The 26495-nt window shown below is 39.6% G+C and overlaps 1 protein-coding gene and 1 pseudogene across 16 annotated transcripts in view; both read right to left on the bottom strand.

Moving 5' to 3' along the window:
- Window positions 1-8527, bottom strand: part of HERC1 (HECT and RLD domain containing E3 ubiquitin protein ligase family member 1) — a 163095-nt gene extending 154568 nt beyond the window's left edge. For 14 of the 16 annotated variants that reach the window (XM_039865346.1, XM_039865356.1, XM_039865352.1 and 11 more), the window contains exon 1: window positions 8059-8210. The gene's annotated coding sequence lies outside the window, so the exon portion shown is untranslated. Of the gene's footprint in view, window positions 1-8058; window positions 8211-8410 lie in introns of those variants that run through there. The other 2 variants (XM_039865348.1, XM_039865347.1) reach the window with 2 other exon arrangements.
- The window catches only part of LOC120604343 (60S ribosomal protein L4-like), a 26283-nt pseudogene continuing 7676 nt past the window's right edge, over window positions 7889-26495 (bottom strand).

Genomic DNA, 26495 nt, shown 5'->3' with positions numbered 1-26495 from the left:
AAGCACAAGAACTGAACTCCGAGCTTATTTTTAACATATTACTTAGCACATCCTATATACAATTATGTGTTCCTGATAACATAAATTCTAAAACTTAACATTTCATGTGTGAGTACCCAATGCACAAAATTCACAATTTTAACTGAATAGTTTTCCTTTAGCGTAAACCCTTAAAAGGTAGAATCACTTAATCTAAGTTTCAGACAATTTTACTCCACAGACAACTTCCTAGAGCAGCATCCTTAGCTTACTATGTGCCAGGGTCTTTTCTAAGCACTGGAATGAACAAGACATATGAGGTTCCTACTCTCAAGGAGGTTTACATTATAGTAAGGAAGACAAAGAAAGAGCAAGTAGTCAAATAAGTCATTAAATTTCAGGAAGCATAAGTGCTATAAAAAATAATAAAACACTTTTCTATAGTGTCATCACTGAAGAGTTCTCTGAAGAGGCAGACTCTGAGAACTCCTCTTTAAACAGACACCTGAATGATGTGAGGGGAGCAGGCAGTACAAAGACCTGAAGGAAGAGCACTACAAGCAGAGCAAGAACAAATACTAAGCCCTGGAAATACACCTGGCATGATCAAAGAATATAGGGAAGTTCAATGTAGCAGAAGTAGAGTGAACAGAGAAAGGTAGGCAGGGACTAACTACATCATGTAGGACCTTGTAAGTCATAGCTAGGAAAACTGGCTATTTTCATTGTAAGTCATTGTAAAGTATTAAATAGAGGAGTGGCCTAGCTGACTGACAGTTAAAAAGATCATCCTAACTATGAAGTGCAGAATAGACTGTAGGAGGTCAAGTGAGAAAGCAGGGAAATGGGTTAAGAGATTATTGTAATTATCTAAGCCAATGGTTTAGACCAGAGTAATAACATAAAGATAATATGTGACCACATTAGAAACATATTCAAGAGATAGGGCCAAAAGAATTTGCTGATGGGCCAGTTACAGGGTATTTAAAAAAAAAAAAAAAAAAGAAGCAGCATAGATGACACCTAGGCTTTTAGCCTCAGTAACTAGTTAAATGGTCCTGCCATTTACTAAGAGCAGTTTTAAAGGAAATAATGATAGGACTCACATCTTCTGTATTGCAAAAATTTAGTCTGAGATGCCTATTAAAAAGCCAAATGAGACACAGAATAAGCAGATGGACTTTGACACTGGACCTCAGGGAAGGTGTCTGCGTTGAAGATATAAATGTGGGAGTCAATCGCATATAGATAGTTTTTAAAGTCACAGAAATGGATAAATGTAGACTAGAAAAACTTATTTGTTTAATCCTCACATAGCCCTATGAAATAGCAACTATTATTATTCCCATTTTATAGATCAGGAAACTGAGGCTAACCCGTTAGTACTTGTCCAACGTTACACTGCTAATAAGCAACAGAGTTAGGAGGAAAACAAAAAATAGTTCTGACTACAATAGCCCATGACCTTTCTCAAAAGGAGTTTGTCACTGAACCACAGAACTTGAACATTGAAATGAATATTTTCTCAATTCTCCCAAGGATGGTACATAACTGTGCCATTCTAGATGCACTGCAGAGAAGTTAATTCTTTACATATAATCGATGTCCACATATCTTAGAACATTAGAGTTTAGTTCTTTCATGGAACCCCAGTTGAGAAAAATACTACTACTCTATTATCATTATTATTGCCACCGCCACTGCCACGGCCACCGCCACCACCACTGCTACTAGGAGTCATTTAAAATGAGAGACTGGTGAACATAAATTACTATCCTGTGACTTTCCATGGCTTTCTCTTTGTAACCTGTAAAATCAAGTGTTATTTGGGGGTTTTATAGCACCAAAGGTGATTTTACTTTAATTAAGACTACACCAGACCTCTATTGATTCCATTCGCAATATCAGTTCATCAGAAAACCACTAGAATGTCAGCTCCTCCAGTGCAAGAATCTTTGTTAATGTGTTTCAAACACCTAAACAGTGCCCTTTCTGGGAAAGAACCTAAATTTCCAGCATCACTGGATAGAACTTGTTACCTTGTAAGATAAGGATGTGTTTCATGTTGTCTTTGTTTCTTGGAACCACTAAAGTCTGACAGGATTCTCCCAAACCAGAACTTTAAACTCTCAACTTCATCTTCCTTAAAACTGGCCTAAGGTTCCAGCTTTGGCCATTACTGGTCAAAAAAACAACAACAACAACAACAACAACAACAAAAAACCCTACCACAAGTAGTTAATCTTTGGTAAACTCCACAAGTATTTCAGAGCACAGGTATTATGAATCAATGCAGCATCTCCATTAAATGCAAAGGTTTCAAATGAATAATTCTGGCTAGAAAATGCATTCCAATAGATTTCACCTGCACAAACTAACCTACATGTATCACTGCAATACTAGTAGAGAATGTATATCATCATCAAGCTATAAAAACCTGCCTACTTGCAGGAATTAAGTGCCCTTCCACAACAGGTTCAGTCACTCAAAAGACTACAAAGCATTTTTAAAATCAGTCACCTCTGGCGAGATAAATGGTAGGTAGGTAGGTAGATAGATCGATCGATAGATAAATCAACATTCTGTTGGTGAGGCTGTGGGGAAAACAGGTGCTGTCATATATTGCTGATCGAAGTGCAAATTAGCACAATACTTCTGTAGAAAAACTTTGCAATGCCTAACAAAATATGTATGCACTTAACTTTTGACCCAGGAATCCTACTTATAGGAAACCATCTTGAAGGTACACCTCTAACAATACAAAACTACGTATGCATAGGTCATTCACTGCAACTCTGTTTATAATTGCAAAACATAGGAAACAACCTAAATGCCCTTCCATTGAAGAATGGCTGAATAAATTAGGATATATCCACAGAATGGAGTAGTACACAGATGTAAAAAAAAGAGTTAAGAATGTCAAAAGAATATCTCTTCAAAAGAATAAATGGGTTTGGAGTAATTTCTAGGATGTATTGTTAAGTGAAAAAAGTAGAGTTCAAAAGAATATCTATAAAAGGCACTCGTCATATAAGAGGAAATAAGAAAACAGTTTGGCAGTTCCTCAAAAAGTTAAACAGTTACCATATGACCCGGCGACTTATATGTGTATGTGTATGTGTATGTGCATGTGTGTGTGTGTGTGTGTGTGTGTGTGTAAACTGGAAACATATGTCCACACAAAAACTTGTACATGAATGTTCATAGCAGTATCATTTATAGAAGCCAAAAAAATGGAAAACCTAATGTCGATCAATGCATGAAAGAACAAAATGTGGTACATTCATACAATGAAATATCATTCAGCCAATAAAAAGGAATGAAGCACTGATACATGCTACATAGACCTTGAAAAAATTATGCTAAGTGAAAGAAGCCAGGCACAAATGTCCACACATATGATTCCATTTGTACGAAATGTCCAGAATAGACGAATTCATACAGATAGTAAATTAGTGGTTACCAGGGGCTGGGAAAGTGGAAATGAGAAGTGACTGCTAATGGATACAGTGTTTCTTTGGGGGGTGATGAAAATGTTCTCAAATTAGATAGTGGTGATGGTTGCACAACTTTGTGAATATACTAAAAACCACTAAATTGTACACTTCAAATGCATGAGTTTTATGGTACATGAATTGTATCTCAATAAAAAAAAAACTGAGAAAAAAAGATACAACACACAATATATTCATTTATGTAAAAGAAATAATGAAAGTATAAACCAGAAACTGAAGAAATTCTCTAAGTATATCTTTTTATGTAGTAATGTTTAGTAATAGTAATGTTTTATATATCAAAATAAATAAATAAATAAATAATGAAAATTGAACAGGACTAGGGGGAACCCAAAATAGAAAACAAAAGGTAAGAAAAGAACCTAATTACATTACAGATGAATAAAATAACCACATTAAAAGGAGTGGGGAATAAAAGAACTTAACCTAAGTAACTTTGGAAAACATATTTTGAGTCAGATACTATAAGGCTAAAGCTATACACAAATACTGCATCCTAATTAGCAAATATGTTTCTCATAAGGGTATGGGTTAGCAATTGTAACTACTTGATGTACATTCTAAAAGTGAATAAATAAGTTAGCATACTATAGATAACGAGTGCCAGGTTTCTCCAGAAAAAAAGTTACAAATAAGAATAGAGGAAAAGTTGGAATGAAACTTGTAGTGTTGGACTGGACTAGAAGATATCAATATAAACTCATGGTTTTTAATATATAAAGAGAAAGATACATATAGAAATAAAAGTGTGTGTGCACGCACACGTGCACACACCTGCATGCACTCACTCACATGCGTGGGCAGGTTAGTATATAAACATATATTTCCTAGCTCTGTCCTGACACCAAATCAGCACACCTAGCATCCAGATCTTCATTTAAATTCTATTCTCCAATAAAAGGAATCAGAGCTCATTAGAGAAGTAGCTGATTCCAGGACTGGTACAAAGAAAGATACAAGATGAGCATGGAATAACCTGTGATGTCAGAATATAAAGAAGTGCTCAAAAAAGGATGGATGCCAATCTTAAAGAGCTCCTAATTGCCAAACCTAGAACAATTTGAGCAACAAAATAACACTATTGGATTATAAACTGTAGAATAAAATAAATACCCATGAGATCACACATATAAATAATTGAATAAATAAATCAAAAAGGGATATCTCTTCCTTACAGAAGAATTCCAAAAATTAAATGCAAAAAGAATGAGGGATATATAAAATCACCATTATGCAAACATCACAGTTATAACTGTTGTAGACAAGACACACTAATGGATGCCAAAATCAGTGGAAGAAAGTTTGAGGAGAAACAGTATATCTGCGTAGTCTCAAAGTGTAAAGAACAGTTAACTTTTTACACTTGGTGAATTCAGCAGAGGCCACCTTAACAAAGCCAAGGTTAAATATCACCAGCAGTTAAGACATTTCAATACCATATACCCTCTAATACGATGCACTGAGAAAGACTTTCACTTCTGTGGTTTTCTTGCAAACATACATAACCTCAATCCAATCATGAGAAAAACATCATAACCTTAATCTAATCATGACAAAACCAAAATGGGAAAAATTCTACAAAATAACTGACGAGTTGTCAAGGTCATGAAACACAAGGAAAAAAAATGAGGAACTGTCACAGATTAAAGGAGACTAAGAAGACACAATAACTAAATGCAATGTGGGATCCTGGATTAGATCCTGAAACAGAAGAAAAAGGCATTAGGGGAAAAACTGATGGAATTCAAATAAAGTCTGTAGTTAATAGTGTCATACCAATGCTAATTTCCTGATTTTGATCATTGTACTATTGTTATGTAAATCATCAACATTAGGGGATGCTGTGTGAAGCATATATAGGAACTCTGTACTAACTTTGCAACATTTCTGTAAACCTAACATTATTTCAAAAAAAAGTTAAAAATAAATAAAATCCATCAATCAATCATCTTATGCAACTGTCATATTTCATTGTTCAGGGATCTCATCTGAAATTTAATATCCCCATTAATTTAGAGGGCCAAGTAAGTAACAGCAGAACAAACTAAAACCATAAAAATCAGATCTGGCATCTAAAAAGCAAATTACCTTATTTATGTTCCCTTATAAATTTTTTAGTCAAAAATGTTTACTAGCTGTTGCAACTTAACTAGCTTTGCAAACTTCTTTTTAAATGATGTAATCATTTTTTTATGTTTTCAACATCATAATAATCTGCACTATGTGCCCATTACAATGCATTTACATTTCATGTGTCTGTAAATAAAACCAAAGTTTTATTTACATTAAAAAATTATCCTCAAAAGATTATAGTAAATTTGTTACTTATTATTATATAGTTGCCAACTATAAAATGCAAATTTTGTTTCACAAGTCAATTTCCTTTAATCCTAACACAAACATCTCCATACCCCAAACCACAGTCATCATTATTAAGTTCTGAAAATCTGAATTTTAAAAGATCAGCTGTTCAATATATCCGGTCCTTTTTTATTTCACATGTTAAGGAGTACTTTAGTCTTTGGGGGGAAAAAATGCTTGGAATATTCTAATTTTATTGCTATTTATTATTTGCATCCTCTACCAAACAATCCAATCCAATCAACAACACAGTCTTCAAAATTTCTTTTATCAAATAGGATTTCTGGAGAGGTTTACAATTGCTTTCTCCTCTATGCACCATCAGGATGCCTATACTGGGAGTGAAATACACATATGACCAGCAAATGAATGAGTGTCACTTGCAAATAGCATGACTAGAAATTTAAGAAACAAGTGATAAGAATCTTACGGAAAGCAAAATTCATAAAAGTTTCGAATTACAAGAGGCCTTAATAGGCCATTTAATCCATTCCAATGACAATCCCAGGCAGATGACAATCTATCCTATTTTTAAAAGCCTCCAGATTTCCAACCTCCCTACATGTTTCATTCTGCCATATAATCCTGTCATGTGATTTGGGGGAACTATTACAAGACTATTGTTTGCCCTGCCTAATGCTTTCTTTCCTCAAGTAATATAATGATATATTTTAACTCACTTCCAAGATGTGTGTGTGTGTGTGTGTGTGTGTGTGTGTGTAGATATAGGCACACATATGTGCACACAGCCACCTAGGACAATCAGTTTTGCTTGTATAAACACATACTACAGAAACCTACATAATCAAAGGCACATATCCATCCCATCGCAATCACAAAAGCACTATGAAACAAACAATGTCATATAACAATTTTGGTCCAAAAATAACCAATGGAAATCAATTTTATAAAACCTTGAGGTAAACAGGTTTCTCATCCCTATGAATAATCATAGTTTATTTGCTTTCCACAAACACTGCTACTTTTCGGCATCCACTGCAGGCAGAATTTTAAAAACACATATATATTAGATCCAAGCAGAATTATTTTAATGTTTGATTTTTAAAACCATTCAGCAAACAATCATTTCGGAAGAGGGTCCAAAGAAAAAGATAGTGATGACAGAGTACAGCCAGTGATAAGGAACGAGTAACCATTCTAATCAAGCAAGCCAAAGAAATGACTCAAATAAAACAAATCATTTTTGGAACATACATAGAATAGAGAAGTTCCAATCAAAGATAAGCCAAGTTCTATCTGAAAAAATTAAGTGTCTGTTAGGAAATACACGAAAATGTTAACCATGAAATGCTCTCTGAAAATGGAATTACAAGGACGAGTTAGTTTGTTCAGATTTGGTATTCCTGTTATTCTGATTATCTATATTTTCTACAATATTACAGACATTATTTTAAAATTAAGACAAATCTGTCCCTGGTTTCACAGCTCTGTAGGATGGATAGCATGGCTTTTACATAACCTCCTGGGAGAGGTGGTACCAGCTCCTGTCCTCCTCGTGTCTCCCATGAACCTGCTACCCATCACAGGAAAGGTTTCACCATGTTCTCTGGGACAGCAACTGTCCTCATCATCCTCCTCTCACTCCAAAGACTAAACAATGTATCTCGTCTCTCCTTCTGGTAGCAAAGGCTATAAATTATTTTATCAAGGGGAGAGAGTTGGAAAGGGATTCACCAGATAATGAGTTGCCCCCGCCCCAATGCAGAGGAAAAGAGAAAGACACCTCGGTCCCAACCTCCACCCCATCAAAAGGTGGCCAGCCACGGGGGACAGCGAGGTCTCAGCCCTCCTCGGATCCGGAAAGAGTCGGGCCGCCGACTCCCGGCCCCAGACCTGGCCGGGGGAGGGGCGCTCGTTAGTGGATAAAGGGGTGGGGGAGAAGGTCAGAGATGCGACCCCAAGGGCTGAAGGACAGGTACACCAAGCCGCCGAAGGGGCGGGTCCCTCTGCCCTCTCGGGCCGGCGGCTGGCTTCTAACGTGGCTCTGTATGCGCCTAGGTGGCTGGAGGCCCCTAGGGCCACGGGGCCTCGCCAAGCCGAAAGGAGTCCCTCGGGCCTTCGCTGCCTTCCACCCGGGACCCCGACGGCCCCACTCCGCGGCGACCCCGGAACGGCCCCGGCCGGCCTTGCCCGTCCGGCAAGGCGCACGCAGAGGCGGCTAAGATAGAAGAGGAGGCGTTACCGTAAGTGGCTCCGAAGCTGAAGGGGGTGGGGCGCGGCTCCTGCGACCCGAGCCCCTCTCGGCAGTGGCTGCGGTGGCCGCGTCCTTTATTTTTGCTGCAGCAGCGGCGACTTGTCAAAGGGAAAGACGTAAGAGGCGGCGGCAGCGGCGGCAGGCGAGTCTCGCGAGATTTGAGCGGAACTCTCGCGTAGTCGGAACCCTTGCCCCTCCCACCAGGCCCGGCGCGGGAGGCAAAAGCGGCTGGGGGAGGAGAGCCAGGGCGAGGTTGTGGGAGGAGGGAAAGTGAAAGGTATTTAACTGAGGAGGGGGACACCTACGTTCTTTGGACACCCTGTCCGTGTGCAGCCCTCACCTTTCAGCTCTTGCGGAGTCCGGATCCCGCGAGGACCGGACTCTGTCTATGAGGCACAATTGGAGGCGTTTCACAAAGGACAGTGAGGCGTGGGAGACCAGCCAGCGCGCCGGGTTTTCCTCGTAGTGGGCGGGTAAGACCCTACCGACCGGCGTCCTGCTGCTGCTGAAGGAACCGACACGTTGAAAGGCTGACGGCAAGACCCAGTCGGCCACACCCCTTTATCTCCGACGCGCACCCCGTGCTCTGTACAGTTTATCTCCCATCACACCAGGCCCTACACCTCTGGCGGGTCAAGTTCAATCACTTGAAAGCAGTTCACTTGACCTACTGATATATTATTATTCACATCTTTGCGCTGCAGGACTACCAGAATCCTGCAGATGCTGGGGCTTACGACTCCTCGGTTTTCTTTAGCGCTGAGGAACACGAAGGTAGATTGTCCTTGGAGTAACTTACATCCTTGATCATAACTCCGACCTCTACAATAATGTCCTGTGAAGGACACTAAATGGCTTTGTCATCACTGTATCTTCAACACCTAACACCGGTCCAGGTACTCATTAAATTGTTTAGTGAATATTCCATCTTCCTTCTTTACCTGTTCTTACTCGTAGGCCCCCACATTTCTAGCTACCTTCCCGGTATCCTTCGTTGAAATTCTACTGAGCACCAGTTATGTGTAACTAACTGAAGACATGGAACCAGCCTCTGCCCTCAAAAAGTTCACAATCTAATTGGGGCGTAAGAGGAATACACAACAAACAAGCCATGTATGTGTCACTCGTGCAAAAAATTATAGCAGAGGCAGAAGAGAGAGTGCTTGTCCCTGCTTAAATTGAATATATATGAAGCAGTTTAGCCCAGGAGTTATTTGACTATCAAATAACTTGTTTCACTGTCAGGTGAGAATTCTGGAATCCCATTTACTAGGTGTATGACCTTGAGAAAGTTGCTTGACCTCTCTGAAACTCAATTCCTTATCAGTCAACTTAAAATGTCAGTTCTTATTGTCACAGGGTTCTTGTGAGGAGTAAAATATATGTAAAACCTCTGATGTACCAACTATTAAATGGTAGGCCTTATTGTGGGTAACTTAAGTTTCTGCTTATAGAGTGTGTTTGTTCTCTTTCTTTCTGGCAAACTAAATGCGAGGGAGTGGGTGTATGTGGAGTGATGTCGTTGCTAGCGCTTTAGATCTGGGTATTATGTGTGAGGCTGAGACAAAGCCCACAAGCTCCCCATCATTCTTTTAACTTGCTAATGACGTAGGTATCTGTGCCACTCACAAGTGTCCCATGACATTCCATTTTTCTTGGATTCGTAAAACTGTACTGCTTTTGTCTTTTCTCTTTCAAGAAAAGGACTCTGCTTATTTTAAAGGCCAATTGAGAGATTACCTCCTTTGCTCTCTCCATAGCTTCCACCTTTAGGGCTGTATGGAAAGGAGAATTGAATACAATTGAGTCCAATGCCATACAATTATCAAATATAGTTAATGGCAGCAAGTAAGCCTGATTACTTTCCACCGTCACCTTGACCACTCCACTCCTCCCATAAAACCTAAATCTATGTGTGCTGGAGTCTCATTGTCAGTGGCATTCTCTCAACTCTACCAGTTTATTTTATCTAGATTTCCCCTGGAGAAAAATGTTGGAGATGAGAAGGGGAGATAGAGGGAACGCAAGGCCAAGGCCTCAGCATCACAGGCCCTTGCCCTGATAGTCCTCTGAGTAGCACACTTTGGCTACACCAGTCAGCTCCATCTTTCCTCACAAATAGACATAACCCCCATCTCAGCCACATATTTCACAATCCCACACCTCAACCAGGAGGTCCCAGGCAGAGGAACTGGAGAATCAACAGAAGGATATATATTCTTCATCTTCATCTGCATATAGGAAATGTATGCCTCCTAAATAAAAATTAGGGCTAAGTCAGAATTGAAAGGTTCCAACAGATGAGTAAAGGCAGAGCAGAAGAGAAGTTTAAAAAATTTGGGGAAATAAATTTGTTTTCCCTTTGGCACTTGGCTCCAAAAACAGATAACTCCTTTGTTCAGAAAAGGGCTCTAGAGCAGGAATCCAGTCTTGAGAACCTTGTCTCCCTAAATGGCAGCCTATTTGCCCTCAGGCTACACAGCCTTTCTGAGCCTCTTCTCACATCTGTAAATAAGGTTGATGATGGGTTTCCTGCCTGCCTCAGAGTATGGTAGAAGTCAAATAACATAGGAAAGTACTTTGCAAGCCTAAAGCCACTATATAAATGTAAGGCATTATCATTCATTCATTTAACAGATTTTGTTGAATGCCTATCATAAACCAGGCACTTGTGCAAGGCACTGAATATTCTAAGTTGAGCAAACTTTAATACCTGTCCTTAAGGAGCTTATGGCCTAATGGAAGGAGATAGGGAAGAGAATAAATAATTATAATACTATGTGAAGAGAGTGCAAGTGAGAAGGTATGGGGAGAAGTATGGAGCAAGCTGAAATGCTTCTTGGAGAAGGAGGTTTAGAAGGAGAGCACACATAATGAGAATCCAGCCCATTTCATGAAGAGTGATTCATAAATCAACTCCAAAATAACTTCAACAAATTGCTCTGTTGTGGGTTGTGAATTCTGCTTTGTTCAAATAAAACTCACATCTCCTAAACCATTAGAAAAGAGTCTTTGATGTGGAGTCATTATATACAACCATTAGCTTTGAAGAAAAATGGGATTAATGGAGGGAAAAATCAGTGGTCTCTTAATTAGAAACATTTTGTTCTTACAGCTTGTGTCTGAACACCAGAAAAAGAGAATGCATTCCATCTCACATTCTGGTCCCCAATAGTTCCCTTCAGCTAGTCTTTCTGATCCAGGGAAAATTGCAAGCCAGAGGCCAAAAGGCATTTCCAAAATGTGATAACAATGCTTTATTTTTGTTTATGTTTATTTATATCCACTTTTTTACAAAAAGACTTTGAGATAGCTATTAGCACTCTATTTTTAATCATGTTTCCCACAAAGAAACTCCAAGAGAACATATATATCATTCAATCATTTCTCACATTTATTAGCACCTACTATATGTAAAACATTATGTTAGAACTGTAAGCTGTACAAAGTAGGTCCGTGCCCTCTAGGGTCCTGAAAACTAGAGATGGAGATAAAGATCCATGAAGAGGTAGCTAAATAACCAACAATGTGGATTCTATCCCCCTATATTTTTCATTGGTTGAATGAGCAAAATTGTAAAGTTAGGTACCCAACCTTTTTTTTCCCCTCCCCCGCTTCCCCGTGCCCAACTTCTGAAACTTGTTTACTCTGCCTTACTGCTCCTCCAGAGAAGTGGGATATAAAGGAAGGGCAAGAAGTTTATTGTAACTCGATATTTATAAATGTATGATAGATATTTTAGTAGGTCCCCTGGAATATATCAACTTTAATCAGAATGTAACCATTACAGTTTTCTCTGGGTGCAGGTTAAATCTGAGATTGACCAAATCCAAGAATCAACATTCTTCTGGAAGACAAAGACTTACACACACACACACACACAAAAAGCTGTCAATAAAAAGCAGTATGATACAATCTTAAAAAAGGTGCAATATATATACACATATATACATATACATATATGTATATGGGTGTGTATATATATATGTATACATACACACATATATATATATACACATACACACACACACACACACACACACACACACACACACACACACACACACACATATATATTCCTAGAACTCAGAAAACAGAAGAGATTACTGGACAGAGAGAAATTCATCCAGGTGGTAAAATTTGAGAGAGGAACTGATGGTGAATATAAAAAGTTACATATTCTGATGATATGTTATGCTCAAAACACTAACCTCCAAGCCACAAAAGTTGCCTAGAATTTTTGTTACATGTATCTACATATGAGAACACACACATTGCCTCTTTTCTTGATGACAAGTAATTGATCTGCCGAAGTTTTGAAGGGAAACAGGGATAGTAAAAATGGGAACACAAGATTGGCAGATAGTTCTTTTGAAAATGGAGTCCCTTCTTGCTGAATACAAACCTTATCCGTTTGAAATTCAAACACTTGAAATGCATATTCTAAGTAAAATATCACACCAGACAACCTACCATCTAAACAGTATTAACAAATTCCCTTACTAGTTACTTAAGCCTGCAATAAAATAACCATCTTTAAATAAATTATTTTTACAACAGTTTGTTAGTGTTGTTTCATCAAAACACAACTGCCTGGGGCAGACACAGATGAACATTTTCTCACTGAGCAGGAGGGAATGGAATGTCGATGCTAGAGAAAGAAAATGAAGCTCCAGGGAAAAAGTGTGCCTACAGTGAGGAGAAGAGGAAAAAAAGGGAACTAACATTTATATGGTGCTATCCATGCCAGACACTGACAGCACAGTGGGAACAAGATGAACAAGGCAAATCTTTGTTCTAGAAAGAATATAGTAAGGAGGGTGTATATATAAATAATTATAACACAAATTTGAAAGTTCTAAGTACAATAACTTTCCCTCTTTTAAAGGACTGGGAGCTTAGCAAAGGGATAGTTAAATTCTAGCAAGTTAGATCAAAGATAGTTCATGAGAAATGGGTCTTTAAGATTAATTGGTTAGTTTTGGACATGTGGGAATAGGAAACATTTTAGGCATAAGAACAAGAGAGCATAAGTGAAAGTGTGCTCAGGATCAGGCAGTCCAGTTTACTTGTGGCTATATGGTGCTTTTGTTATCCAGGACTCTTGGTTACCAGTGACAGAAATCCAACTGAATTCGCTTGGGCAAAAATAAAGGAGAAGAATTAGCCCAAGAAAACCAAAAGAAGATTGAACAGTCCAACTAAGAGAGGTGGGAAGGATAATGAACTGAGGCTTCAGGAACTTCTGGAAGCGGAAACTTTAGCATCGCCAGAACTCTCTTGCTTCTTTGCTTCCCTTGCTGCTTTGGCTTCAGTTTCTCTCAAGACTGGCTTTCTTCACATGTCTGGAAATATGACACCTCCAAGTTTTACATCTTAGTATTTCCACCACTAGGACTAATACTCTTAATTCAAGTTTTAAAAATCCTGAGGGAAAAAGTGCTGATTGGTCAGGCTTGGATCAGTGCCCACCCCTAGAACAATCCCTGGGGGCCAAAGGGAAGGGCAAGGCATATCATAGATGTACACCACAATACTCACTAACAGTATAAGAAAAAGTGGTAGAGAGGCCTGGAAAAGCAGTCAGTCTTGTGAGGCTGTGCTCTGGGAGTCGGTAAGGACTGAAGTTGTATCTGTACAAAGAGCATATCAGCAAGGTGGTGGGGGAAGGAGGATGCGCTGGCCCAAAATTATGGTGAACATTCACTGGACAATCAGGTTAAAATGGGGTTGAAATTTTTGTCATTGTTCAAGTTGATTTTTTTATCATCTCAATCAAGATGTTGTGAAACAGTGGATCTCTCACATTGACTTTACTAAGGACCACAAGACCTGGGATCCTTCTTAGCCTTCTAGCTGGGAGATTTTAGGTAGTATCTTAACCAAACTGAGCCTCTAGTTCTTTACTGAAAAATAATAGTAATCATGACAGCTAATATCTATTAAGTCTAGATGTCCTGAGCACTTTTCAAACATTTCATGTAGTCCTTAAAAAAAAATCCCTATAGGACTCTAAAGCTGAGATAATCTCCACTCCTAGGGTTATTGTAAAGATTAAAGAAACCTTGTAAAATGCAGAGCCCTTTTGCTTGGCACACAGCCAGCACTCAATACATCATTATTTTTAATTATCTGGTGCCCAGAAAAGGAAACGCCCTCATTTCCTGATTGCTTCAGATACCAGAAGCTGATACTTTGAGAAAACAAAAACAAATGGAAGGGAAGAACTCTATGACTCCTTGTCTCTGACATAAAGGGAGTTAGTTAGGGTCTGACCTAATAGGGGCTAAACTAGGCCAGGAAGAGAAATACTACAAAATAAAGAGAAAGTAGAATATTAAGATATGTAATTGTGGAATGTCAACTGAATGAGATTGGCATAGGTCTTTCTTTATTTCTTTTAAAAATGATAGAACTTCCCCCCAAATTGCCATCGGTAGAGTGGATGATCTAAAGAACCATTTGAAGTTTTTTAATTCTGACCTGAATGCTGTCAAACCACTGGTATTATTTAACCAAGGACAGGAACTAACATTCGCTGAGAAAAACCAGTGTGCTTGGGCTCTGTGCTGTGCTCTTTATATTCAGTAATATCTTTTACTCCCTTCCCCCACCATTCAGTAAGGTGACTATTTTCTCTGCTTTATACATATAAAAGCTCTGAGGCTGACTGTTTAGAAGTGACTTGGTGGAGGTCACCAGCTGGAAAATTGCAAGGCTGGCATTCGATCACAGGTCTGTCCGACTTCAAAGCTTTGAATACAAAATAAGTCCCACTTCCTTACCAGAAAGAGAGAGATTTAAGGCATGGGGGTACTACTGAAACGGGAGGAAACTGATGAAATAATAGTTACTTCTCAACTTCTGTCCCCTACCCTTTCTCCCATGGTCATTTTCCTCTGTAACCTTAGACAATACCTCTTGGCTGCCTAGGGCTACAGACTCTTCCCAAAGATTGTCTTCTCATCAAAATATATCTGTCCTCTCCTAGTCTTCACCATAGTAAAATTTTGTCTTAAAGTGTGCTTATCCCTTTAGTTAATACATTTTCGCATTCTAAATTGGATTTTCTGCACGTATTGCAACAGTATTAAGAAATAACCCAAGTGATGGAAATTTCAGAACCTGGAAGAGGGGGACGAATCAGACCAAAGACAAGTAGGCCTTTGAGAATTCCCCCGGTTGTGCCTCATAGCTCTTCACCCTACTCTTGCAACGCCAGCTGTGAGTTTCCTGAATGCTGAGCCCGGGGCTATCATGTTCAGTGCCTGGAAATCAATGAATATGGAATGAATAAATGAATGAATGATACCTAAAAGACATGACTGTCCTTTACTTCCCCTAAGCCTCACATTAACCCAACAAATGTGCCAACTGTTCCAGGTGACAAGATTTTTATCTGCCTTTGGCAGAACATTCCTTCCCTTCTCCTCAGTGAGTTCTGCTGACCCACAGACAAGGTCAGAACAGAATGAACCATACCTCAGTGAATAAGAATGGACCCTACCACTGAAAAATATGGGATAAATCTTCAGAGAGCATAGAGAGAATGAGAAAGAACAGGTTTGCCTGTGTGTGGCAGTGAATATGAGTTACTGCAGAAGCAATCACCAAAAATCCGACAAAACCAGTTTCTTTAGAAATAGTCACCAGCCTTTTGAGGATCTATAGATATGTAGATATGTAGACAGACTCTTTCAGTTACAACCCAACAATGTAAATAAAAAGGGACTTTATTCATGTAACTGCAGATTCCATGGGTAAGTCAAACTTCAGGAATGGTTGGATACAGGTAATCAAACAAGGTCATCATGGATTCTGTGTCTCACATTCTATGTCTAGGACCTGCATTTCTCTGGGTTGGCTCATTCCCAAAGCAGCTCTCCACATATAGAAGGTGTCATGGCACCTAGCAGCTCCAGGCTTATGTTGTCTTTAGAACTCTTTTTTTAAACCACAAAGTAAAAGACAATGACAAAATATATATATATATATCCTGAATGGATGCATATCTCAATATAAGGTGAACATCTTTGTCACCACCACTAGATGAAGAAATAGAACCTTGCCACTCCACATCGGTTTCCTTGTAGACATCTTTGCAGTAAGCATGTTTGGGCAAGCATTTTCACCATGTGAACTAATTGGCCATAGACAATTTGTAGTAAAGAAAAATAAATGATTGACAGTTTGGCTACTTTCAGCAGACTTAATGTATTTTTTTCATTTTGATTTCATTTCTCCATTGACAAAGAGGTTCTAGTACTCCCATTTTTATATTATATAAATCTTAGCCCTCATAATGAGGAGTAGATGTAGTGGCCTTAAAATAGTGGATCATAACAACTACAAATGAAGCCAGGATGTGTGCTACCTAGAAAAGCGATTATATCAATTCGCAAATTATTCTGTGAGCACAGTCATCCTTCTCACCCATCAAAACCAAAAGTTTACCAAGCTATGGCAAATACAGAAGAGGCAGCTACTAATTCACAAAGGTTTTTGAGAGCATTAATTATTGATTCTTTAATTGGAAACTGATACCTCTCTTAATGAAGGATGAAATTTTAGTGGAAAAGAAAAAAGTTGTGATGCCAAAAGAGACAAACAAACAAGCAATAAAAAATGTTTAATGTTATGAACAAAAGACATTGAAGACAATGTATTTTCATTTTTCTCAATAAAGTCTTTTTAATTTTGTTATTACCTTTTTCCTGTTTATGTCCTTTTTAATGTCTCTCTTTTAATTTCTGTTCTTTTGTCATTTATGGCAAAATTGCCTTACTGCCAATTAGTTATGTGGCAAAAATGTTTTCAGCAGACATGCTTGCAGCAAATATGTTTACAGGAAAGCTACCTAGAACCTTGCCACCCACCCGTGAAGCCCCATGCATAGGCCCTTTCCCAATCACAACCCTTCCCAGATCCTGACTTTTATAATAATCACCTAAATGTGCATCCCTGAAGCGGAGTTTAGTCCTGTCCATTCTTCTGCAAGCTGATACATCCCTAAATCTCTTTCAACCTATATCTCCCCCTCGATCTCCTTATTTCACCCAATCTGTTGAAGAATCCCTTTGACTTGTGCAGCTTCCCACAGTTTAGATATTCCTGACCACATGCTCTCGGTGGAGTTCAACATGTTTCTCTGTCCCCTATATTTCCTGCAAATATGTAGCTGCATCCAGAGACTGGATTAGACTCAGATTTGGTCCCTTTGGCAAGCCTATAAGCAGTGTTTGGCAAGACCATAGAAGACACACAATACCTGGTTATCTCCCTTTTTATAATGTCGACATCCACTGATGCTTAATGCCCATATCTATTAATTCACTGAGAGTTGTTAAACGATGATATTTTAATTCAAGAGTTTCTAATTCATAGTTAGCAAACTCTGGCCTGTGAGCCAAATCTGTCAAATTTCCCTGTTTTAATAAAGTTTTATTGTCAGGAAGTGACAATCAGGCATGGAAGGCTAGGATTTAGTTTTTCTGTATGTATCATCTCCCTGGGACTAGCAGGTTAGGGTACAGTTTCCCTAAAGTCACAGAAACTACAGTCTTTTATCTCTCTTCTATCTCAAGGACTCTCCCTTCACTCTCTCTGCTTCTACCTATACTCCTCCCTCCCCCCATCCCAGAACACTTAACTGTCTTCCTTCCTCCAGAATAATCTCTCCAAGGAACTCAAACTTTTGGAAACCAAACCTAAGACAGCAGACTGCCTTAGGTAACTTCTCTCAGCCCCATAGCCCAAACTTCCTCTGAGTCAGGGAACCCAAAGCCTGTCTACCTTCTCAGAATAGGAGGAAAATTTAAAAAAAAAAAAAAAAAAAGTCTGTTATTCTTTCTAATTCTTCCATGACAGCAAAAGCAAAATACAACAACCCAATAAATTTTCCTGCCACACCTTATTGGCTATCATATACAAAAGATGTGGTTATTTTGGAGGACTCTATATTTATGAAGTCCCCTTCTCTTGCAAATACCAGAAAAATCATTCAAATTAGCTGAAGGAAAATGGGGAGTCTATTAAAAGAACCCAAGGATAAGAGTAGTGTGGCCTCACTCATGAAGAATGCGAGCCAGGACTGAGACAAACTACTCGGAGCACACTCAGACATCATCACAGAACCCCCGCCCTGCCTCTTGTTTTGCATCTGCTCCATTCTCCTTTCTCTGCAAACCATCCCTTGTTTCTCCTTTCCGATGGCAGAAAGCAGCCATCTGTGGCTCCCAATTCTATCTCAGCTCAAGAGAACAGCAGACATTCATAGGTATCTCTCAAAGGCCAGAGTTTCCAGATGAACAAATCTGATTGTTCTGTCTCTGAAGTTTACAGACATCCCTTCCATTCATCTCTTATTAGCCAGAACTTATTCATATGGCAACACATAGCTATAAGGGAGGCTGGGTTATGTGATCTCTAATGGTGGTCATAGGCTCTGTGAAATTTATCACTAAAAAGAAGAAGGAAAACTAGCTACTGGAGATAGTTGCCTCTGCCACAGTACATATCAAATACTTAGTTGTTGTTTAAGACAAAAATGGGTATAGTACCTCCTTGAGATAAAGCCAAAGACACATGATGATGGATCTAGCTCAAGCAGGGAGTTATAACTTGTAAGAAAGAAGAATTGACACCACCTAGAAACAGACCTTTTTGTATGACAGATTCACAAAAATGGATTCTCAGATCAACTGTCTCCAGCTTTATTGAGATGTAATTGACATACAAAATAGTGTAAGTTTAAGGTATATAATGTGTTGATTATTTAGCCATGAGAAAGAAGGAAATCCTGACATTCACAACAACATGGATAGAATTTAAAGGCATTATGCTAAGTGAAATAAGTCAGACAGGGAAAGACAAATACTACATGATGTCACTTATACGTTGAATCTAAAAAAGCCTAACTCATAAAAAGAGTAGAATGGTGATTTCTAAGCATTAAGGTGGGAGAAACGGAGAGATCTTGGTCAAAGAGTAAAAATTTACAGTTAAAAGATGAATAAATTCCAGGGATCTAATGTACAGCATGGTGACTATAGTAACTATATTGTATATTTGACTGTATATAACTGTACATGTGCTCGAAAGCTGCTGAGAGTAGATCTAAAATGTTCTCACCACAAAAGCAGTGGGAATTATGCGATGCAATGGAAGTGTTCTCAGATCAATTTTAATCCATATGGCCAGATTACTTTCCCAAAAGTTTGTAATGACTCCCATTTCTATCAGCTGATTATGAGGGTGCCTCTTCTTCTAGTATCACATTCACTGCATGTTATCAGTGTTTTCCAGTTTTACCAGTCTGATGGGTGAAAGATGGTATCTCACTGTTCTAATATACATTTCCCTAACTACAATGAGTTTGCATTTAATCTCAGTTTTAAGCAAGGTTAGTGTGTTTCCTGTTTGTTGTTTTGGTCATGGCCTCAGGGCACACCAGTTTGTGGTATCTTTTCGACCTACCTCAGTTTGCAAGGCCAGAGAGTTGAGCACAACTCTACCTCTCAGCCTCAGCAGCAGGCTACTCCCTGTACGTTTGTGCAGCCCTCCTAGATAACAATTTGCCAAAATGAATCGTTCTCACCTTTAATCCAGCATCCCCTCTTCTGAAAATCTGTTTTACAGAAATAATGTAAACTATATATATATATAAACTATATACACAAAAATATTCATTACAACATTATTTATGATTGAAGAATTTTTATAGCAATCCAAGTAGCTTACAATGTTTAACAAGCGTTAGGCAAACTGTGGTATGCTGCAATCCTAAATCCATTAACATGATAATTATGAAGACTGTGGAATAAATATACAAATTATTCACGATGTAATATGGATAGAGGTTGGCTCTTGGTTTTGCATACCCTACACCTCTTGTACATTAAAGGAACCATCCTTCCTCTGGTTGTATGGTAATCGCACTCTTTCTCCCAATCCCTGCTTGCAGGAGTGGTCATGTGACACAAGCCCAGACAATCAGAATATCCCCTATCCCTTATCCACACTGGTTTGTCCAAGGGGCGAACATATGACCCATGGAGGGCCAATAAGAGTCACAGTATGATATTTGGTATATGGATACTTTGTCTTCCTCTGGGATCAAGACCTGTAAGGACTACAGAAGCCTCACTGTGCTGTTGGCCATTCTTTCCACCATATAAAGAAAGCCCCTTAGACATTAAAACCATACAGAAGAAAGCAGAGCCAGGGTATAGAGAGACACACAGAACCCTAAAAACTTTATTTGAGCACATGAATCTAGCTATTCTAAAAGCCAGTGACTTTCCAAGTTATCGAACTAACAAATTTTCTTTTTTTTTTCCTTTGATTAGGTTTTTATTCAAAATTAGCTGTCCAAAGTGATTTGACCTTTACAGAATAAACTAATTTCAGTTTATGCCTCAGGCTCCTTTTCTCCTGTGTTGTTTTCTTTTCGGCAGGCTTCTTCTCAGCCGCTGGTTTCTTGGTAGTTGCAGCCTTTTTTCCCATCGAAGGCTTCTTCTGCTTCATAACACGAACAGCCTTCTTTCCTTTCTTTCCTGCCACAAGCTTCTTGCCTGGAACCCCCTTCTTCTCATCTGATTTGGCCTGTAGTACTGCTGCTGCTTTATTTACCCGGAGCTTGTGGTTCTTGGCCTGACGAAGGATGGTGTTCCGGTGCATGGTCTTTGCACACAGGTTTAGCTTCAACATGATTCTCAGGTTTTTCAGTGGATCTTCTTTAGGACTGTGCAATCAATCTTCCTGCGTGGTGTTCGGAGGGCTCTTTGGATCTTTGGGCTTTTCAAGATTCTGCTAAGGTCTGTACTGAGCATCTTGTGCATGGGAAGGTTGTAGCTACTCTTGAGAGAGGCATCTTAACGCCACGTGCCATACAGATCATCTAATTTGCGGAAAGCACTTTCAGTCCAAATGCAAAAACGGCCCATGTGCCCACCAGGAGCAAGTTTCAAAATGTTCATTTTGCTTACATTACGCACAGTAATTCCAGGAATATTTCTGAAGGCTTTGATGATGCCATTGTCCTCATAGATGATGCAAGGTCCCCTGTTCTGGATACGATGGTTTCTCGCTTTGTCCTTGCCAGCTCTGATCCACTGAGAAGCATAGAACTTTTTAAATATCGTTCCAGGCCTTAAGTTTCTTAAGAAGCAAAACAGCCTCCCTGATCTTCTTGTAGCCTTCAACTCTATCGTTATCTACCATAGGAAGTTCAGGAACTTCCTCAGTACGATGACTTGTAGACATGACCAGTGCTGATAAAGCCAAGGCAGCCAGGACAGAGCATATGGCATATCGCTTCGATGTTGTGGTCACTCTGCAGTGCCAATGGTGCCCGATTTTGGTTGGTGCAAACATGTGGACCCCATGGCTCATATTGCCAAAAGCTCCGTGGCCAGAACGATGAGTCCCACAGTCTCAAACTCTGGGAATTTGAACCACGGCTCTGCCAGTACCCCACGACTCAGCGCTGGTTTGATGACCTGCTAATTCACTGACAGCATAGGGCTGCCTATTGTTTTTGCACAAGCTGGTGTGAACAAAGTTCACAATATCTGGTCAAATGGGAGCCTTGAACGCAGGAGGCAAAGTGACATTTTTGCCAGATGATTCCCCCGTTTCAGAGTACACCGATATCAGTGGACGAGTACACGCCACGGTGGGGAGAGGTGAAGGCCACGCTACTCTGAACCCAGCGGCTCCCACAGGAAAAGGCCCAATTTCCTTTTTTACTTAAGCTACTTTGAGTTGTGTTTTGGTTACTTGCGACCAAGAGTTTTGACTAACACAATGTGTATATGAAAAAAGATTGGAAGGAAATGCACAATTGTGTTAGGGTGAAGGAATTATGAGAGTTTTCCTCTATATTTTCTACTCTGTTTGTAATAGTATATAGTTTTTATAATTTAAAAAAATTATTGAAGAAAAAAAGCAGTCTTGCCTCTTGGTGCCCACTGCAGCTGAGAATGATCATATTTCAGATGCCACATGTATGTAGATTAGATCAGATAAGTTTTTTAGGAACTTGCCCGAGGTCACACAACTGAGGGGCTGAGGTACAAACTCAGTTCTGCCTCCTCCACGGCCAATATTACAAATTAATCCCCTTTCTCATTCAAAGGAAAAATTTCATGGGCATACATATAAAGAAAATATATAATTATTCCACTGTATTTGGTAATACACTGTTGTAACAGCTGGCACTTTAGAAAACTAATCTTTATTATGCATATTATTCATTTCAATTTTATTATATATATTATATTCATATCCTATTGCTGCTGTAGCAAATTACCATGAATGTAGTGGCTTAAAATAACATACTTATTATCTCATAATTTTAGAGGTCAGAAGTTTAGGCTAAAATCGAGATGTTGACAGGCCTATGTTCCTTCTGGGGGCTCTGGGGGAGGATCTGTTCCCTTGCTTTTTCCTGTTTTGAGAGGTTACCCAAACTTCTTGGCTCATGGCCCCCTTCCACCATCTTCAAAAATAGCAGTATAGTGTTTTCTTAACTTTCTCTGACCCTGATCCTCCTGCCTCCTTTTTGTAAGGACCTTTGTGATTACAATGGGCCCATCTGAATAATCTGGGATAATCTCCCCAACTCAAAATCCTTAATTTATACTTACAGAGTCCCTTTTGCTATGTAAGATAATATGTGCACAGGCTCCAGGGATTAGGACATGGAGATCTTTGAGGGTTCATCATTCTGCCTGCTGCACAAGTTATTTAACTACAAAATTAAAAATTTGGAGCATATACAAAAAAAGTTACCCTCAATTCCTCCATCATCCTATCACAAGGAGTAGCAATATCTCTTTGTAACTTTTTCCAATCTATTTTTCTATTGAGTCTTTCACATGGTTATAAGTAAACCATTTTGTGTCTGGCATTTTCACCTGATATATCACCAGAAGTCTTTTCCTGTGCTGCTGCATGGTCTTTATGATACTCGAGCAATGGCTGTATAGTATTCCACCAAATGGATATGCTGTCATTCATTCAACCAACCCCCAATTGCTACACCTTTAGGTTGACATTTAGGGTGTTCCCATCTTTTCACTCCTCTACACAATGAGACAATGAACAAACATATGCATGCAGCTCTTTCTAAGTTTGTGGATTGTTTCTTTCGGATAGATTCTCAGAGATGGAATTACCCAGCCTAAGGAAATAAACACTTTGATACCAACAAAGGGTATAGTGATTTTACTACCACAAGAAGTAAAGAATGCTAGTTTCACTGCATCCCATCAATTGTTGTTGCTCTAGGGACGTGAATTCAAAGCCTTTGCCAAATATCATTTGACTCATTCTCTGTATCCTGTTTGTACTCTGAGAGAAATTTGCTTCTTGTTGAGGAGCTAGAGAGAACCTGAAGTATCATGATTTCATAACATAAAAAATACATATATTTTACAGTTTAGTAACAGAGACAGTACCAATTGCCACTACAACAGCTGTGGAGCACATCTGGAACATGTCAACATCTCTTTCTTGTCTCTTATAGCTGTACCTAGATGAACCCATCTGGGAGATCTTCAGCTGCCCACCCCGCCGAACTCTGCAGGAGGATGGGGCCTGACCTCCCAGCCCTCGCCAAGCATGCAGTCTCAGCTGCTGTGACAACATAAAGAAATAAAGTCAAGTTGGTACCTAGACTTGACGGTCACTGGTCCTGAGTTACAGCTTTTTCCAAAAATGATAATATGACAACTATTCTAACAATAAGATAATCAATATCTCCTCAGTAATTGCTAAAATCGAGGCATTGTGCTGAGTACCATATTTAGTAATTTCATTTCCCCTTACAAGAATTCTAGAAGGTGTCTGTTATTTACAATGATTTTAAAGATAAGGAAATTGAGGCTCAGAGAAGTTAAGAAACTTGTCCAAGGAAGATTCTTAACCACCATATTAGATGGTGTTACATGCTAAAAATACATATTATCTACAACATATTATTTAATGAGTTGCTTATCAAAACCCAGTGTCTTAGTAAAAGAGCACCTGGCACCTTTCTGCATATTCAAAGAAAAGAAGCAGGGAGGACCCCTAAACAATAGCAGGACCTTGGGAGAGAATCACAGAAATAATGAGGAGGTGTTTGCTTGTACCTTGCCCACACATTCTTTCACTATCTGACCTTTCTCAACTGGAAAATAACATAAGGAAATAAATGTATAATGGGTTCAGGGTCCTGGTTTGTCTCCCAGAGCAGAGGATCAGTGCCTTGAATTCTGGACTCTGTCATGTCTCTGCATTCCTTCAGCACTCCCCTAGCTCCAGGCCTGGACTGAGGGCAGTGGGCCAGACAGAAGCACAGATGGAAAGGCCTTGGCTCATGATTCTCAGTCAAAGTCTCCAAGCTAGGAGGTTGCCCCCCCAGACACAAACACTCCAGCACATATCTGGGGTGGGTGGATATAGATGTTATCTTCCCCAGTCAAGAGCACTCAGACCAGGCTTCAGATTCCTGTTAGTCTCAAACAGCAGTTTGAAGTTGTGACTTCCACCCTCTGACCCTTTCTAATCTCATCCTCTCTCATTGCTGCTGCCATCTCTAGTAATCCTTCCTGGGGCACTAGCTCTGCTCTTCAGCCATAGATACTGCTTTTGTTGTGGTTGTCAGCAGTAGTACTAGTAGGAGCGGTAGCAATAGTAGTATTAGCAGTAATGGTAGTGACAATAACAGTAGTAGTAGTAGCAGTGATGGCAGAGATAGTGGTAAGAGTAAAAATTACTACTACTACTATTTACTGAGCCCTTCCTGTATTCTAGGAGCTATGCCGATTACTTACCTGCATATTTTATTTCACCTTCCCAACCACTCTGGGCAAAGTGGGTGTTAATACTCTCATTTTATGGAAGAGGAAATGAAGCTCTAAGATATTGTATAACATAGCAGAGCTAGGATTTGAATCCAGGTCTATCTGCCTCCAAGGTCCGTGCTCTTAACTGCCATATTCACTCCCTCCTGATGGGAAATGGGTTTCGTACTGATTACCAGACTGTGTGCTAGTTGTCTTGAGACTTGGTCACAAGCCCTCTGTATTAGTTTCTTTTTATGATAACAAGTCACCACAACTTAGTGGCTTAAATAAACAATTTATTATCTTACGGTTCTAGAGATCAGAAGCTTAACATGGGTCTTATAGACCTAAAATTAAGGGTGTCAGCAGGGCTGCCCTCTTTCTAGAGGCTCTGGGGAGAATACATTTTCTTCCCTTTCCATCTTCTAGAGGCTACCTGTGTTCTTTGGTTCATAGCCCCTCCCTCCATCTTCAAAGCACATCACTCCAACCTTTACCATTACATCTCTTTTTCCTCTGACCCATTTGCACCTGGGGTGTGTTCTGCCATTCTCCACTGCCACAATAATAGTGGATACTCTGAGTGCCGTCAGAGTCTACGTGCTCATGGACAATACATAATAAAGGGCTGTTAAAGACTGCTGCGTATCCAGGACTGGTGTCAAACAGCAGAGCTGATTCAACCTTGAAAGAGAAGGGAAGAAGCAGATTTGGAAGCCCAGCCAGGGGCCCTAGGCTCCTCTCTTTAAAGCAGCTTCCAGAACTTAGAGAATGGAAGCAAGTGATAAAACTTATGTATGGTGCGTGTGTCAGGGGGGAGAAACTCTTACAGCTTTAGTTCAAACTGTAAGTACAATTAGGGTCTGATTTCCCCCCGCCGTCTTAGACTCATAGGCCCTTCTGCTGCCCCTACCTCTCCTCCATGTCTTTCCTCTTCTATCTGTTGAAACTATTGAGCAGTTCTGTGTCTGTCATGCGCCTGTGCCATTGGCACTTCATGCAATTCATTCTTTTCCCCCTGCTCTAGTCTGTATTATAGAAGGTGACTCCCAGGCCTCTGAATCAGCTGGTTTCCAGCATATTTGGCCATTGGAGGGCACTGGAGGGGGACTGGGGGAAAAGTCAGACTATTTCTCCTTAACACACACATCCCTGGCTGCATCTCTAATTTTCCTCTGTGGTTCCACTGTCTTTTGCTGTCCCTGGTCCCTGTGTCCTGACAACTTCCTCCCACTGACATGACCTGGGGAAAGAAGTGACTTTCTGCTGTTGTTAATGTCTGAGTTGCATCATGTTCCCCAGTGGTTTCTTGGTTCCTCCATCACTTGTGTAGCCAGTTCTCCTTATTGACATCTTTCTGTTTTAAATACTTAAAATGTTATTTGTTTCCAGACTAGACATTACCAATATAGGGTCTGTTAGACTTTCAGCTCTCGTGCTCCAAGCACCCCATGCTATCCTAGAAATCTTAAACTCCCTCCCTAAGACTGAGTATTAATTTTCCCATCTAACAGCCTTGGTAACTGATTTAGAAAATTCATTTTGTTTCCTAAAATCTCTGAAAAGGAAGATATAGGTCCACAAAGGGCAAAG

This window comes from Pteropus medius, unplaced genomic scaffold (genome assembly GCF_902729225.1).
Source record: "Pteropus medius unplaced genomic scaffold, Ma_sr-lr_union100, whole genome shotgun sequence".
Lineage (NCBI taxonomy): Eukaryota > Metazoa > Chordata > Mammalia > Chiroptera > Pteropodidae > Pteropus > Pteropus medius.
This window is presented reverse-complemented; position numbering and strand designations above follow the sequence as displayed.